This window comes from Macaca nemestrina, chromosome 14 (genome assembly GCF_043159975.1).
Source record: "Macaca nemestrina isolate mMacNem1 chromosome 14, mMacNem.hap1, whole genome shotgun sequence".
Lineage (NCBI taxonomy): Eukaryota > Metazoa > Chordata > Mammalia > Primates > Cercopithecidae > Macaca > Macaca nemestrina.
In genome coordinates this window covers 56,499,256-56,511,804 of record NC_092138.1, presented here as the reverse complement: position 1 = coordinate 56,511,804, position 12,549 = coordinate 56,499,256, and positions in this window count along the sequence as shown.

The following is a 12,549-nucleotide window of genomic DNA, read 5'->3' as shown; positions in this document are numbered from 1 at the left end:
AAGCAACTATTTGAAAACACACTGTTATATCCACTTAACATTTACTTTGAGTCCTGGTTGTAGTCAAACTCTAAATTTGCTGGAAATGCTAGAAATGGTGTAATTTCTGTTCACTGAAACAATAGAATAAAGGAAATGGACTTGTGCACTCTGTGGTAGATTGCCACTTAATGTCATTTGAAGCATAAGATATGTTGATTACTGAAAGCTGAAATTAGCCCCACAACTAGTAGGCTGTGTTTGACACTTTAAAGGTATACACTTGACGAAGAACATCACTAGGGATAACAGGCTTTTATGCTTGGCAGAGGTAGGCGTCACATTTTGTTAACATACATTGCTTAATATTACTCTCTTGACAGATTCCCCAAATACAATATTTTTTCCCCGTGGCAATATGAGCCACTATGTCTGTGAGTCAATATGGACAAGATTTTTTTTTTATGGTTGATTGCCATTGAATGATGAAAACCTTGTGGTATTATCAAAGTGAAATATCATATACTTTGGGTGTAACAAGTATGGGTTTTGTAACATGTCAAAGAGTTCAATTACACTATTGTTAAGAAATTGAAGCCAGGTGCGGTGGTTCATGCCTGTAATCCCAGCACTTTGGGAGGCCGAGGTGGGCGGATCACAAGATCAGGAGATCGAGACCATCCTGGCTAACACGGTGAAACCCCGTCTCTATTTAAAATACAAAAAGTTAGCCAGGCGAGGTGGCAGGTGCCTATATTCCCAGCTACTTGGGAGGCTGAGGCAGGAGAATGGAGTGAACCCGGGAGGCGGAGGTTGCAGTGAGCTGAGATTGCGCCATTGCACTCCAGCCTGGGCGACAAAGCAAGACTCGTCTCAAAAAAAAAAAAAAAAAAAAAGAAATCGAACTTTTTATTAGCTGCGAGTCTGCTGTCTCAATCTTCCTCACAATTCTGTGCAGAATTGCAATGAAAATTCTCTCCAAGTGCCTTGTTTAAAATTTTTGTGTTTGTGTATTATCTTCAAAGGTCCAAAATTATATTTTCACAATGATCCCTGTAAACATTTAAACTTAACTAGCAAAAGCAATAAATATGTTCAATAAACAAACAATACGTCAGTAAAATAATAGAAACATAATAAATTAATTTTTTTAAAAAATGTTTTAAATTTGTGTCTCTTTTTAAAAGATGGGGTGGAAGAGAAGAGTGATCTTTAGATTTTTATATTTAATTGAACTAACAGCATGTGCTGACAAGTAATAGAAAACAGGGCCGGGTGCAGTGTCTCACGTCTGTAACACCAACACTTTGGGAGGCCGAGATGGGCGGATCACCTGAGGTCAGGAATTCGAGGGCAGCCTGGCCAACATGGCAAAACTCCATCTCTACAAAAAATACAAAAACTAGCTGGGCATGGTGGGACGTGCTTGCAATCCCAGCTACTTGGGAGGCTAAGGCAGAAGAATTGCTTGAACCCAGCAGGCAGAGGTTGCAATGAGCCAAGATCACGCTACTACACTCCAGCCTGGGCAACAGAGCAAGACTCTATCTCAAAAAAAAAAAAAAAAGTAATACATAACAGAGATTCAAAGTGGCTACATAAATTGGTTTCCACTCATCTTTTGCTTTTCATTGCCACCAGGCTAAGAGACAGCTTCTCTTTTCAGCCTATAGGAAAAATATTTGGTAATGTAACAATCCTTTCTATTCCTGCAGTGGGAGCTCTGTTACCTTGTGCAGGAGTTGCATTTTAAAGTATTTAAACACAATAATTAAGTCTACATTTGGTTGCTCATTTACCTAAAACTTTGTGAAGTTATAAGTGCTCAGTGTTTCTGGTGCTTTACAATATTTCTGGTAGAATTGTTTCCTTCCTAATTTTTCTTTGACCCATGGGTTACTTAGAAATATGTTTTTTTTTTTTTTGGTTTGTTTTTTTGTTTTTTGAGATGGAGTCTCGCTCTGTTGCCCAGGGTGGAGTGCAGTGGCACGATCTCAGCTCACTGCAAGCTCCACCTCCCAGGTTCATGCCATTCTCTTGCCTCAGCCTCCCAAATAGCTGGGACTACAGGTGCCCGCCACCACACCCAACTAATTTTTTGTATTTTTAGTAGAGACGGAGTTTCATCATGTTAGCCAGGATGGTCTCCATCTCCTGACCTCGTGATCTGCCCGTCTCAGCCTCCCAAAGTGCTGGGATTACAGGTGTGAGCCACTGTGCCTGGCCAGAAGTATGTTTCTTAGTTTCCTAATAGTTGGAGATTTTTCTAAGGATCTTCTGTTACTGATTTTTTATTTAATTCCATTGTAGTCAGGAAATATTTTGTTTGACTTGAATCTTTTAAAATTTATTGAGATTTGTTATTATGGCCTAAAATATAGTCTATGTTGGTAAACGTTCCATGAACACTTAAAAAAAAGACGCATTTTGGGCCGGGCGCAGTGGCTCACTCCTGTCATCCCAGCATTTTAGGAGGCTGAGGCGGGCGGATCACAAGGTCAGGAGATCGAGACCTTCCTGGCTAACATGGTGAAACCCCGCCTGTACTAAAAATACAAACAATTAGCTGAGCGTGGTGGCGGGCACCTGAAGTCCTAGCTACTCGGGAGGCTGAGGCAGGAGAATGGCGTGAACCCAGGAGGCAGAGGTTGCAGTGAGCCGAGATTGCGCCACTGCACTCCAGCCTGGGTGCCAGGGCAAGACTCCATCTCAGAAAAAAAAAAAAAAAAAGACATATTCTGGTATTGCCAGGTAGAGTGTTATATAAACCTCAGTTAAGTCAATTTGGTTGATAGTTGTTGAAATCTTTATATATTCTTATTTTCTGTTTATGTCTTCTGAACTTATTGAAAGAAAGCATACTTTCTGTTGATGCATAACAAATTACCTCAAATTGGGCTTCAAAGAGCACACATTTATTATCTCAGCTCCTATGAATCAGGAATTGGGATGGTTTAACTGAGTCCTCTGCTCAGAGTCTCAGAAGATGGCAATCAGGGTGTCAGCTGAGTTCGCTCTTGTTGCCGAGGCTAGAGTGCAATGGCATGATCTTGGCTCACTGCAGCCTCTGCCTCCTGGATTCAAGCAATTCTCCTGCCTCAGCTTCCCAAGTAGCTGAGATTACAGTCACCCACTACCACACCTGGCTAATTTTTTGTATTTTAGTAGACACAGGGTTTGGTCATGTTGGCCAGGCTGGCCTGGAACTCCTGGCCTCAACTGATTCACCCACCTTGACGTCCCAAAGTGCTGGGATTACAGGCGTGAGCCACAGTGTCTGGCCTTATTTTTTATCTTTTTTTTGGGGGGGGGGGATGATCTCACCCTGTTGCCCAGGCTGTATAGTGGTATGATCTTGTCTCACTACAGCCTCCACCTCCTGGGTGCAAGCAATTATCCCACCTCCCAAGTAGATGGAACTGCAGGTGTGCACCACCACACTCGGCTAATTTTTGTATTTTTGTAGAGATGAGGTTTTGCCATATTACCCAGGCTGGTCTCTAATGCCTGACCTCAAGCTATTCACCCACCTCAGCCTTTAAAAGTGCTGAAATTACAAGTGTGAGCCACTGTGCCCAGCCAACTACTACTTTCTTTTGATTAATGTTAGTACCTTTTGATTAGTGTTTTGCTTTCTGTTGATTAGTGTTAGTATGGTGTATACATTTTCTAACCTTTATTTTAACTCTATTTGTGTCTTATATAGATGATCCCCAACCATGGTTCAACTTATGAATTTTTGACTTTGCTATGATGTTACACTGTTGCAATTTTGACATATTATACAGTATTCAATAAATTACATGAAATATTCAACACTTTATTATAAAATAAGCTTTGTGTTAGATGATTTTCCCAACTATAGGCTAAGGTAAGTGTTCTGACCATGCTTAAGGTAGTCTAGGCTAAAGTATGATGTTTGGTATGTTAGGTGTATTGAATGCATTTTGTACATATAATATCCTCAACTTACAATGGGTTTAGCAGGGCGTAGCCCCATGGTAAATTAAGGAGTATCTGTATTTAAATTAAGTTTCTTGTAGGTGGCATATGGTTGGGTCTTCTCTTTTGTAAACTAATATTAGTCTCTACCGTTTAATTAGGATATTTTGGCAATTTATATTTTTAAATTTTTCTTTACTTATTAAAAATAAATAGTATTTGTACATAGTATATCATTTGTAACACTCTCTCTTTCTAGATATATTCCACAATGTATTTCTAACATTTATTTTGACAGCTTTGTTAATATGTCATTCACATAGCATAAAGTTTACCCTTTAAAAATATATAGTTCAGTGGTTTTTACAGAGTTATGCACCCATCAATACTAATTCCAAAACATTTTCATCACCACAAAATCATCGTCATCATACCGGTTAGCAGATACCTGCCAGGCTCAACTTCCCCAGCCCATGGCAGCCACTAATATACTTTTTATCTGTCTGGATTTGCCTATTCAGGATATTTCATATAAATTGAATCACACAATAAGTGCCATTTTTTTTCTGGCTTCTTTATTTTCATCCTTCATCCATGTTATCACACTTCATTCCTTTTAATGGTCAAATAATTCTCCTTTTATACAGATATACTATGTTTTATTTTTCATTCATGAGATGGCTGATCATTGTGTTTTCACTTTTTGGTTCTTATGAATAATGCTGCTACAAACATTCATGTCCAAATTTTTGTGTAGACACATGTTTTTATTTCTCTTAGAAATTTACCTAAAAGTGGAACTGATAGGTCATATGCTAACTGTGTGTTTAACTTTTTGAGAAACGGGAAAACTGCTTTCCAATGAGCTGCACCATTTGACAGTCTCACCAGCAATGTATCAAGATTCAAGTTTCCTTGCCAACACTTGTTATTGTGTGCCTTTTTTCATTTGATACTTTAAAGATGTTGCTCCACTGTGTTTCCATTAAGGTATCTCTTTCATCATTGTTTTTCTGTATATAACATGACTTTTTATAGGACTTTATCACCAGTTTTGAACAATTTGATTGCAATGTGACCATGTTTCTTGTGATTGGGGGTTAATTGGAATTCTTGGATTCGTGAGTTTGTCATTTTTAACACATTTGGAAAGTTTTTGGCTGTCATTTCTACAAATATTTTTCTATTGCCCTGTTCTTCCTTTGGGGACTCTAATTATATATATATACACACACACACATATACACACACATATATATAGTATTTAATCTTTCTTCATATGTGTATACACAGTATGTACATTTTATATATATATATATATAATGTACTTAAAGTTTTTACCATAGTTCAATGATGTTCTGTTTATTTTTTTTTTAATTATCTTTTCTCTCTGTCTTTTAAGCTCACAAATCTTTTATTCTGCAATTAATACCATCCTTGGCATTAATCCCACCTAATACATTTCTCATGATACATTGTAATTGTTTCATTTTAATAAGGTTGATATGCCTTTTTTTTTTTTTTTTTTTTTTTTTGAGATGAAGTCTCGCTCTTGTGCCCCAGGCTGGAGTGCAATGGCATGATCTCGGCTCACGGCAACCTCTGCCTCCCGGGTTCAAGCGATTCTCCTGCCTCAGCCTCCCAAGTAGCTGGTATTACAGGCACCTGCCACCATGCCCAACTAATTTTTGTATTTTTAGTAGAGACAGGGTTTCACCATGTTGGCCAGGCTGGTCTTGAACTCCTGACCTCAGGCGATCCGCCCACCTCAGCCTCCCAAAGTGCTGGGATTACAGGCGTGAGCCACCATGCCCGGCCTGATATGCATTTTTATATCTTTCATGCTTTAACTTTTTGAGCATATAGAAAACAGTTATAATAACTGCTTTTTAAAAGTCTTTGTCTCCTAATTTTAGCAACTCTGTTAGTAGTGGGTTAGTTTCAATTAATTAGTTTTTCTCTATGATGGATCTTATATTGCTGTTTTTTTACAGATCTGGCAATTTTGATTGAATGTCACACATTGTGGATTTTATTTTGTTGGGTGCTGGATATTTTTATTCCTATAGTCCTAAGCTTTTTTACTGAGATACAGTTAAGTTGCTTGTAAATAGTTTGATTCTTTCCATTCTTGCATTTAAGATTTATTAAGCAGGACTGCTATGTGCTCATCTAGGGCGAATTGTCCCCTACTACTGATAAAATACCCTTCCTTGTCCTTAACTCGGCACCGTTTTTAGGACTCACAAGGCGTTCCACTGTCTTCTGGGCTTCATAGATTCTGATAACAAGTCCATGGCATTTGAATTGTTGTTCCTTTGTATGTAATGTGTCATTTTTCTTTGGCTACCTTCAAAATTTTTCTTTTGTGTTTTGTTTTAAGTAGTTTCACCTTGATGTGCCTTGTCATGGTTTTCTTTGTATTTAATCTTTCTTCATATGTGTATACACAGTATATATATTCTTTCTTCTTCTTCAGGACCCTGGTTGCTTGTATATTAGGCCTTTTGATATTGTCACACAGATCCCTGAAGCTTTTTTTAAGATCATTTTCCTCTCATGTTCAGATTGGATTATTTGCATTACTCTATCTTCAAGTATGCTAATTCATTTTTGTTTTATCTCAATTCTGCTATTAAGCCCATAAAGCAATTTAAAAATTTTTGATATTATTGTGTTTTTTCAAATAACATCTCCATTTGGTGTTTTTCAAATAACATATCCATTGGTGTTTTACATATAAGATTTATATTTATATATTATATAAAATTTATATATATATACACATAAATTTACATATATAAATTTATATACATGTATATAAATTATATATAATATATATTTGGAGACAGGGTCTTGCTCTGTCACCAAAGCTGGAGTACAGTGGTGTGATCATGGCCCACTGCAGCCCCAAACTTCCGGATTCAAGCGATGCTCTTGCCTCAGCCTCCTCAGTAGCTAGGACTACAAGTGCATGCCACTGTGCCCAGCTAATTTATTGATTTTTTTGTAGAGATGTGGCCTCACTATGTTGCCCAGGCTGGTCTTGAACTCCTGAGCTCAAGCAGTTTTACTGCCTTGGTCTCCTAAAGTGTTATGATTACAGGCATGAGCCACTGTGCCTAGCCTAAAACATATTTTCTTTGTCTGTGCTAAAATATTTATCTCTTCATTCATCTGGACATTATTTACTTTTACTTCATTGAATGTAGTCATAATAAGTACTTTAACGTCTTTGATAATTCCAATATCTGGGTTATCTCAGTTTGCCCTTCATAGATTGTCTTCTCCCTTTTGAATAAATCAAATTTCACATTTTCTTGGGTTTACATTTTTGGGGCACTTTTGGATTCTTTTGAATAAATATCGTGATTATTATGTTGTGGAGACCCTGAATTCTATCATATTCCTTTATGTAATAGAATATGATTTATTTTCTTATATTCCTCTGCATAGTTTTGGCATTTTTGCTTCAACAGGCAGCTAGCTTGATTAGGCTCAAATTTCAAACTGTAACTGAGGGCAGCTGAAATATCAGTTTAGTTCCTCTAGCCTTAAAAACAAGTTGCTTTGACTCTGCCCTACATATTTCATGCATGGTTTAGGTCAGTCAAAGACTTGGGAAGAGTTTACACATAGAGTATGTGAGCCCTTTCCCTACTTCTCTTCTTTCTAGAATTACTCCTCTCAGTTTACGGAGTCTGTGACTTCCCCTAGCTCTGTCCTCATCATCATCAGCCAGGAAGTTGTCATGTTTTCTATGGGAACTCAGCCACCCTGAACCACATTATACTCATAGACTATTCTCAAGCCGAAGCCACAAATGGTAAGAAACTCATACTGTGTTAATTCCCTTGTCTAAATTTTTACTCTACTCCAAAGTCTGCTTACTCTCCAGAGCTTTTGGATACTTGTTTCTTATATTTTAGCCAGAGTTTGTATATTTTTTACATTCATGAGAGGATCAGTCTGTTAGAAGGTTACTCCACTGTAACAGAGGTAGAACTCCTTTTTTTGTTTGCTTTTTTGTTTTTTTTGGAGACGGAGTCTCACTCTGTTGCCCAGGGGCACAATCTTGGTTCACTGTAACCTCTGCCTCCTGGGTTCAAGTGATTCTCTGCCTCAGCCTCCCAAGTAGCTGGGATTACAGGCACACACCATCATACCCAGCTAATTTTTGTATTTTTAGGAGATGGAGTTTCACCATGTTGGCCAGGCTGGTCTCAAACTCTTGGCCTCAAGTGATCGACACACCTCAACCTCCCAAAGTGCTGGAATTACAGGCGTGAGCCACTGCATCTGGCACAGAGGTAGAGCTCTTTATATCTGTGTTACCCAACGTTTAGTTTCCACTTAAGTGAGAACATGCAATATTTGGTTTTCTGTTTCTGTGATAATTTGCTTAGGAAAATAGCCTCCAGTTTCATCCATGTTGTTGCAAAGGACATGATTTACTCTTTTATGGCTGTGTAGTATTCCATGGTATATATGTACCACATTTTCTTTATCCAATCCACCATTGATGGTCAACTAAATTGACACCGTGTCTTTGCTATTGTGAATAGTGCTGTAATGAACAAACAAGGGCATGCGTATTTTTGGTAGAACAATTTATTTTATTTGGGTAATACTTAGTAATGAGATTTCTGGGTTCTAATTTTAGTTCTTTGAGATGGCAGTTCTAATTTTAGTTCTTTGAGACATCTCCAAACTGCTTTTCACAGTGGCTGAACTAATTTACATTCCCATCAACAGTGTACAAGTGTTCCCTTTTCTCCACAGCCTTGTCAACATTGTTATTTTTTGACTTTTTAGTAATAGCCATTCTGACTGGTGTGACATGGTATCTTATTTTGGTTTTTATTTGCATTTCTCTGATGATTAGTGATATTGAGCATTTTTTAAATGTTTGTTGGACACTTGTATGTCTTCTTTTGAGAAATGTCTGTTCACATCCTTTGCCCACTTTTTAATGTGGTTGTTTGTTTCTTGCTGGTTTAAGTTCCTTATAGATTCTGGGTATTAGACCTTTGTCAGATGCATCATTAGTGAATATTTTCATTCATTTTTTTATGTTGTCTTTTTACTCTGTTGATAGTTTCTTTTGCTGTGCAGGAGCTCTTTAGTTTAATTAAGTCACACTTGTCCATTTTTGTTTTTATTGCAATTTCTTTTGAGGACTTGGACATAAATTCTTTGTTAAAGATGGTGTCTGGAGGAATATTTCCTAGGGTTTTTCTAGATTTTTATAGTTTGAGGTCTTATATCTAAGTTTTTAATTCATCTTGTGTTAGTTTTTGTGTATAGTTATAACCAGGTAGGGGTCCAGTTTCATTCTTCTGCATATGGTTAGCCAGTTTTCTCAACACCATTTATTGAATAGGGTATTCTTTCCCCATTGCTTATTTTTATTGATTTTGTTGAAGATCAGTTGGTTGTAGATATGCTGCTTTATTTCTGGGTTCCTTTATTCTGTTCCATTGGTCTATTTATCTATTTTTGTACCAGTACCATGCTGTTTTGATTACTGTAGCCTTGTAGTCTAGTTTGAAGTCTTGTAATGTGATGCCTCCAGCATATTCTTTAATTTTAAAACACTAACACATATGCAGAAAAGTGTATAAAACTATAAATACCTTAAAGAATTAATGTAAATTAAACAGATCTATAACTACCATCTCAATTAAGAAATAGAATATTATCAGCCTTCCAGGAACTATGGGAGTTTTTGGTTTTTGTTTGTTTCTTCGGTTTGTTTGTTTGGTTTGTTTTTCAAGAATGAGAACAATTTGATTATATTTATAGACATGAAGAAGATAACTGATGACTCAAATTCCTGAAAGAGGGAAGAAATAGTAAGGTTTTTTTTTTTTTTTTTTTTTTTTTTGAGACGGAGTCTCGCTCTGTCACCCAGGCTGGAGTGCAGTGGCGCGATCTCGGCTCACTGCAAGCTCCGCCTCCCAGGTTCACGCCATTCTCCTGCCTCAGCCTCCCGAGTAGCTGGGACTACAGGCGCCCACAACCGCGCCCGGCTAATTTTTTGTATTTTTAGTAGAGACGGGGTTTCACCGTGGTCTCGATCTCCTGACCTTGTGATCCGCCCGCCTCGGCCTCCCAAAGTGCTGGGATTACAGGCGTGAGCCACCGCGCCCGGCAATAGTAAGGTTTTTAACCTTATTAGTCATTAGAGCAGTCCTATAAAACACAATAAAGTGTGATTAAACTGCAATCAGGATTGCTAAAAATTAAACCATGAGCAACTCATTCTCTCGTACACTGCTGGTAGTATAAAGAGTACAACTATTTTGGAAAACTGTTTAGCAGTAACTTCTAAAGCTGAACAAACATATATCCTATGGCTTAACATTTTCACTCCTCAGTATGTACCTGTTAGAAATATGCTTATTTTACCCAAGAAGAGATATATAAAAATGTTCATAGTCAAAGTAGTTTTAATGCCAAAATTTAGAAACAACCCAAATGTCCATTGGTAGCAGAATTCCCACAAGAATTTTTGTTCTATTCATATAATGGAATGTTATATATCAGTGAGTATGAGCAAACTGTTACATGCGGTATAAAAGAATCTCACAAATGTAATGTTTAATGAAAGAAGCTAGACATGGTTGGGGAGTGAGGAGGACTTCTGGGTCCTGATAATGTTCTATTTCATTGTAGATGATCGTTACGCTGGGACATTCTTTTGTAAAAATCCATTGAATATTATAATTTATTGGCTTATCTGTATAAAACTTTAATAAAAACTCAACTTATTCCTTAAAAAAAGTCCTCCTACTGTGTTTTTGTCTTACTCTTGTAGCAACAATAAGCTACATTCTCTGCATATCAAAACACATTTATTTTTCCTATAGCTCTACATTTAGTGAGATATCAGATTTCTTTTTTTTTATTTTTTTATTTTTTTGAGACAGGGTGAGATATCAGATTTCTTATGATTGGAATCTTTAAATGTTAAACTTAGTTCTCATGGGCATATTCTGTACATTCTATAACTGTACCAGAGACAATATATATCTCTGCTGAATTCAGTTTCCACATTGGAATTATTTTAAGATATTATTTGTGTGTTGCTAAACAGTTCAGAATCTTTTATATACAGATAGTTTCAAGACTTTGCAGAAGGAGGTTGTGAATTATTATGACACTGTAATTCTTAAAGGAATAATGCTTTTTAAAGTCAGTAGAGAATTTAGAAGTAGAATTGCTGTACAAGATTTGGGGAACATTTGAACCTCATTATAGAAAATACTTTGATTCAATGGCTTCAGAAAACAGGCTGTATTAGTTATTTATTTGTGTGTAACTAATTATTCCAGAACTTTGTATCTTAAAACAACAAACATTTATTAACCTCACAACTTCCCTGAGTCTAGAATTTGGAAACAGCTTAACTAGATCCTCTGGCTCTGGATTTCTCACAAGGATGCAATTGAGATATCAGTGGGGCTGCTGACCCAACTGATGGCTAGGCCTGAAGGAGGATCTACTTCCAAGGTGACTCATCTGATTTTTGGCAGGATTCAGTTCCTTGTGGTTGTTAGACTGAAGACCTTAGTTACTCACTGGCCATCGGCCTTCCTCAATTTCTTGCCATGTAGGCCTCCCCATAGGGGAGTTTATAGCCTGGCACATGACTTCCATTAAAGCAAGCAAGAGGGCAAGAAAGGAAAGCAAGACAGGAGCCAGAGTATTTTTGTGATATCTGTCGTTTTTAAGTGAGTTCCCAGGTCCAGACAATATTCAAAGGAGGAGGTTGTACAAGGACATAAATATCAAAAGGTGCAGGTCATTGGCAGCCATCTTAGACACAATCTATCACATTGCCCTTTGGCTATAAATAGCCAAGATGATAATATCTGTAACTGGGTTGGAGTGCACATCAGAGTGTTTACAATAAAGATTTTCTTTTGGCTGGTTATTTTGACTTCTGTTCTTAAGGGTATTTCTCTACTTTCAATAAATTTGGGTCAAAACATACTCTTTGGATATCTTAAGACTTGTCTTTCCACCTGTTTACTCTAAGTTTTCCTCTATTCTCTGCCCTACATGGCAAAAAACTGTCTTTACATTTAGTTTCTATGATATAGTGTTTGATTCTAGAGGTGTACTCGTTTCTGTGTTTGAAGAAGTAGAGAAGTAAAAAATTACTTGATTTATCCATATGCGGTTCTCATGTGAGAAGATCCTTGCCTAGGTAAGAGCGTTAGCAGAACTGTCAACTGTCTCATTTCTTTTAACTGTGTGAGTTGATTGAGGTTGTCATTTTTTTTTCCTATTTCCTAAAAGGAGATAATTGAAGCTTCTAGTAAATTAAAAAAAACTCTTTAAGCCCTTTTTCATTTACAATAACATACTGTATTATCATCTGTTTTTCTTAGTATTGTAGGTAATGAATTTTAAAAATAATTTAAATGATGCTAGCTTTAGGCTCTTTTTAAACAGCAAAGAAAAATTATTGGGGAATAAATGTATAAGTCTGTGAATAACTGTTTTCTGGTTGTAAAATAATGTTTATTTGTTTAACATTTAAATAATACAAAGACAGATGGTTAATAATTCCTATCTGCAACCATAAAAGTAAAATAAGTTTATTTAATTTTTTAAAAA